We start from the raw sequence: 6355 nt of genomic DNA, 5'->3' as shown, positions 1-6355 counted from the left end.
TTAAATTTGACCCTTACACATAGCGGTATTATTATGCCCAATAAACAAAATACTACACAAAGGGTTTTCACAATACATATAACTTTGTAACCCTTTAAATATTGTATAGTCATTCTTAATTGCTCCACTTTTTTCTTCCTTTTCGTAGGTCCGTAACACACCATGTCTGTAACTAATTAACTCACTGATATGGATGTATTCACGTTAATATTCAGTCTATATTAAGACTGGTGACTTTAACGGTAAGAATTCAAACTCAGTTAAGGGCACATATATTTTGAATCATGCCCCCGCAAAAGAATTCCCGACTTCCAAACCAAGATACAAGGTTACTATATTGCAAATGCCTTTTCCATACTAGGATTATGAACCCAGAATCATCAGATCGATATTACATTAGTTGTATAAAAACAACCAAGTATGCAATAATGTAACCAGTCGCCATTATACTGAATTAACACAATGCTGAGATTTCTCTCGCGTCATGGGTAAACAAATCCTATGATTGGCCAACAAGAGGGCGTGTTCAGAGAAGCCATCCAGATTGGCGGAATATCGTAACTACTTCGTTTAAAAGGGAGCGGGTTATGGCATTCGGCTTGTCTAATCTTATACCTAAGTGTCACATTGAGAAAGGCTCACATACTAGAGCCGAAACGCGTTTGTGTGTGGTCAATACTTCCTGTGGGGAGTTTGATTTTTGTTCTTTATTGAACTCCTTTCTTTTAGTCTAGTATGCTGTTTGTAGCTGCTCCTGGCACCTGACGCCGACGATTACCGCTATCAGCCAGGAATACAGGGGAGCAGTTTACAGCAATCCTAGTTTTATTCACTGTGTGGGGTTCCTCTTTTGAATGGTGTAATGGGGTAATTATTGACTAATGTCACCAAGCATTATACTGCTTCTTTTAACTATTATCATTAAAAGTTTTTTTTTAATATTAGTGGTATATATCCGTGGTACACAGCTGGTACCTATACAGCACACGTTACACTACACATTCTGTGTTTATAGCTGAAATTTCTTAAGCATAAATTACGATTACCATTACCAGTTAGCTGTTATTTAACGGCACAGTTGTACTGATCATTAGGAATGAGTGCTTATTAACCCCTTCTTTCTTCATTGTTCTCACCCATGCCTCCCTCTCCTCCCATGCCTCCTGGTCCCGAGTCACCAGGTACTGCTGAGCCGATGCAGTTGGGACAGACATTTTCTACATCACCATAATGGCAAAATGAATGCTTTTAAATGCTGGGGAGTAGAGATTTTAAGACCAGGCATCAGAGGGGGTAACATTGAGCAGGCATTATTAAAAAAAGAGGCAAGATGGATTTTTAATTTCAATACAGTTATGCCTAACGGCATGAATGAGAATAATAACTTTTGGGTATTCTTATAAAAATTATGTAATCACAATCTATGTACCTTATGGCTCAGACTCTTAAGTAATTGACTTTATAGTATTGGTCACTGTCTATTTTTCCATATTATGGATGTTAATAAGGGAAAGTATGGATTTACAATTATTCTATTCAATCCCAGGAAACTCCTTGTACTTATAATAAAATATATGATTACATAATAAACTTGTTTTGAGACCCATATAGTTAAATGTGTACCCAGAGTTAGTGGAATAAATTACCTCATATTGTAAGGATGATCAAAATTAAATTTGACCCTTACACATAGCGGTATTATTATGCCCAATAAACAAAATACTACACAAAGGGTTTTCACAATACATATAACTTTGTAACCCTTTAAATATTGTATAGGCATTCTTAATTGTTCCACTTTTTTCTTCCGCAATCCTCCCTCTCATTACTAATATTAAATGTATTAACCCCTAGACTGACAACCCCCCACAACGCAATATGCCTATTTAAACTATTAACCCCTATATCCGCCATCAAACCCACACCGCAAGTAATAACTAAATTATTAACCCCAAAATCCGCCAACCCCAACATCGCAAACTACCTATTAAAACTATTAACCCCTAATCCGCCATTAACCCACAACGCAATAAACCTAATCAAGTATTAACCCCTAAACCGCCATAGCCCACAACGCAATAAACTTAACCCCTAACCTAACCTAACCCCCCCTAAATAAACTAAAATGACCTAATTTACAAAATACTAAAGTTACTATTAAATATAAAAAAACGTACACTACTATTAAAATACAAATAAACTAACTATAAATTAAAGGGGCAGTCTAATCAAAATTCAGGAGTAGACTGTTCCTTTAAGCAAGAATTACAGAAAATAAAAAAATCTAAGATTACAGAAAATAATAAATAAAATTATAAAATTTTAAATAAATTACACCTAATCCCTATGAAAATAAAAAGCCCCCCCAAATAACCCCCCCTAATCTAATAAACAGTAGCCCTTAAAAGGACATTTTGCAGGGCATTGCCCCAAGATAATCAGCTCTTTTGTCAAAAAAATACACACAGCCTCCCCTACCAGTAAACCCCCCCACCCACCAAACCCCACCAAAAAAATACTAACACTAAAAACACTAAACTACCCATTGCCCTGAAAAGGGCATTTGTTAGGCATTGCCATTAAAAGGGCATTCAGCTCATTTGCTGCCCACCCTATCTAAATAAAATAAATCCCACAAAAACCCCTTAAAAAACCCTAAGTCTAACCCCCAAGTGGTCCTCTTCTGTCCTGAAGTCCAGCGGAGAAGGTCCTGTTCCAGGTGGTGAAGTCTTCTTCCAAACGGCGACCTCTTCTTTCTTCTTCCAGGAACCAGCCGGCGCGGAGTGCGGAGTTTAAGACCGGCAACTCTGGAACTGAAGACCGGCGACCGCAGAGCCATGGAGCGTGGAGGATCCTCTTCATACAATCTCCGCCGTACACTGAATAGGAATTCAAGGTACGCGATTAAAAATGGCGTCCCTTGAATTCCTATTGGCTGATTTGAGCCTTCAAATTCAAATCAGCCAATCGAATGAGAGCTACTGAAATCCTATTGGCTGTTCAAATTAGCCAATAGGATAAGACTACTGAAATCCCATTAGCTGATTTGAACAGCCAATAGGATTTCAGTAGCTCTCATCCGATTGGCTGATTTGAATTTGAAGGCTCAAATCAGCCAATAGGAATTCAAGGGACGCCATTTTTAATTGTGTACCTTGAATTCCTATTCAGTGTACGCCGGAGATCGTATGAAGAGGATCCTACATGCTCCATGGCTCTGCGGTCGCTGGTCTTCAGTTCCAGAGTCGCCGGTCTTCAGTTCCAGAGTCACCGGTCTTCAACTCCGCCCTCCGCTCCGCGCCGGCTGGTTCCTGGAAGAAGAAAGAAGAGGTCGCCGCTTGGAAGAAGACTTCACCGCCTGAAACAGGACCTTCTCCGCTGAACTTCAGGACAGGTGAGGACCACTTGGGGGTTAGACTTAGGGTTTTTTAAGGTTTTTTTGGGGGGATTTATTTTATTTAGATAGGGTGGGCAGCAAAAGAACTGAATGCCCTTTTAAGGGCAATGCCCAACAAATGCCCTTTTCAGGGCAATGGGTAGTTTAGCGTTTTTAGTGTTAGTTTTTTTTGGGGGGGGTTGGTGGGTGGGGGGGTTTACTGGTAGGGGGGCTGTGTGTATTTTTTTGGCAAAAGAGCTGATTATCTTGGGGCAATGCCCTGCAAAAAGTCCTTTTAAGGGCTACTGGTAGTTTATTAGATTAGGGGGTGTTTTTATTTTGGGGAGGCTTTTTTATTTTCATAGGGATTAGGTGTAATTTATTTAAAATTTTGTAATTTTATTTATTATTTTCTGTAATCTTAGATTTTTTTATTTTCTGTAATTCTTGCTTAAAGGGACAGTCTACTCCTGAATTTTGTTTAGACTGCCCCTTTAATTTATACTTAGTTTATTTGTATTTTAAAAGTAGTGTTAATTTTTTTATATTTAATAGTAACTTTAGTATTTTGTAAATTAGGTAATTTTACTTTATTTAGGGGGGGTTAGGTTAGAGGGGGTTAGGTTAGGGGTTAGGTTTATTGCGTTGTGGGCTATGTCAGTTTAGGGGTTATTAGTTATTGCGGTGGGGGATTGCGGTTGACAGGTAGATAGACATTGCGCATGCGTTAGGTGTTAGTTTATTTTTGCAGGCATTTTCTGGAGTTACGGTGCTCCCATACTCAGCACAAGGTTTGCTGCGGCTGCCTTTTATGGCGAGGTAAAAATGGAGTAAGATTTCTCAATTTTCGCCACGTAAGTCCTTGCGCTGGATATTGGATACCGATTTGCGACGCGGATCTATGTTAGCCTATGGGAGTAATAATTGCGAGCGATGGGTGAAATATACACGCATAACTTGTATGCTATGCCGTATATGTAATACCAAAATCGCATAAAATCTGGCGGCGGAGAATTTTGCGGGCGACGCTGCATATGTAATGGAGGCCCATGTCTGTAACTAATTAACTCACTGGTTGTATTCACGTTAATATTCAGTCTATATTAAGACTGGTGACTTTAAGGGTAAGAATTCAAACTCAGTTAAGGGCACATATATTCTGAATCATGCCCCCGCAAAATAATTCCCGACTTCCAAACCAAGATACAAGGTTACTATATTGCACACGTCTTTTCCGTACTAGGATTATGAACCCAGGATCATCAGATCGATATTACATTAGTTGTATCAAAACAACCCAGTTTGCAACAATGTAACCATTCGCCATTATACTGAATTAACACAATGTAGAGATTTCACTTGCGTCATGGATAAACAAATCCTATGATTGGCCAACAAGAGGGCATGTTCAGAGAAGCCATCCAATTGGTGGAATATCGTAACCACTTAGTTTAAAAGGGAGCGGGTTATGGCATTCGGCTTGTCTAATCTTATACCTAAGTGTCACATTGAGAAAGGCTCACATACTAGAGCCAAAACGTGTTTGCGTGTGGTCAATACTTCCTGTGGGAAGTTTGATTTTTGTTCTTTATTGAACTCCTTTCTTTTAGTCTAGTATGCTGTTTGTAGCTGCTCCTGACGCAGACGATTCCCACTATCAGCCAGGAATACAGGGGAGCAGTTTACAGCAATCCTAGTTTTATTCACCAAATCACCGTGTGGGGTTACTCTTTTGAATGGTGTAATGGGGGTAATTATGGGCTAATGTCACCAAGCATTATACTTCTTCTTTTAACTATTATCATTAAAAGTTGTTTTTTAATATTAGTGGTATATATCTGTGGTACACAGCTGGTAGCTATACAGCACATGTTACACTATACATTCTGTGTTTATAGCTGAAATTTCTTCAGCATACATTACGATTACCATTACCAATTAGCTGTTATTTAACGGCACAGTTGTACTGATCATCAGGAATGAGTGCTTATTAACCCCTTCTTTCTTCCCAATCCTTTTCCTTCCCTATGTTTAATACATTGTTCAAGGGATAGCACCAAGGGTAGTTTAACCCTTTATTTCCTATATTTCTCACGTATCTAAGTGCCAATTTTTTATTTTTTGTTCTCATATACTACAAGATATGTTGCAACAGTGTGTTGTGGTGTACTTAGACAACATCCTCATACACTCACCCACACTTGAGGCTCATTGGTCTGATGTTACACGGGTTCTTCAGAGACTACGTGAGAACAGCCTGTTTAGTGAACTCGAGAAATGTGAGTTCCATCAGACTCAAGTAACCTTCCTAGGTTATGTTATCTCTGTTGCAGGGTTCTCCATGAATCCTGACAAGTTGTCTGCAGTTCTGCAGTGGCCTTGTCCAGTTGGTCTTCGGTCTATTCAGCATTTTTTGGGGTTCGCCAATTACTATATAAAGTTTATTAAAAACTTTTCTTCCTTGGTCATACCTATCACAGACATGACCCATAAAGAGAATGATCCACTCCATTGGTCACCTACTGCCATTATGGCCTTTGATAGTCCTAAGACTGCCTTTGCTGCCGCTCTAGTTCTGGCTCATACTAACCCTGTCCTGCATTTCGTTCTTGAGGTTGATGCGTTGATGTGTCTCAACGTGCTACGCCTGACGGTTCCTTGCATCCGTGCGGTTTCTTCTCTAAGAAATTGTCTCCAGCGGAGTGCAATTATGAAATTGGTGACAGGGAATTACTGGCCATAATTTTGGCACTCAAGGAATGGAGTTATCTTCTCGAGGGTACTAGCATACCAGTGCTTTCTTACTGACCACAAGAATTTAACTTATCTATCTGAAGCACAACGTTTGTCGCCCCGACAGGCCAGATGGGCGCTATTTTTGTCTCGGTTTAATTATGTGGTCTCTTTTCTGCCTGGTAGTAAGAATGTTAGGGCTGATGCCCTCTCTCGACAATTTTCGCCTGTGTCCAAGGAGGAGCC

This window comes from Bombina bombina, chromosome 4 (assembly GCF_027579735.1).
Source record: "Bombina bombina isolate aBomBom1 chromosome 4, aBomBom1.pri, whole genome shotgun sequence".
NCBI classification, from domain to species: Eukaryota; Metazoa; Chordata; class Amphibia; order Anura; family Bombinatoridae; genus Bombina; species Bombina bombina.
The sequence above is the reverse complement of the archived record's forward strand: the minus strand, read 5'-3'. Positions refer to the sequence as shown.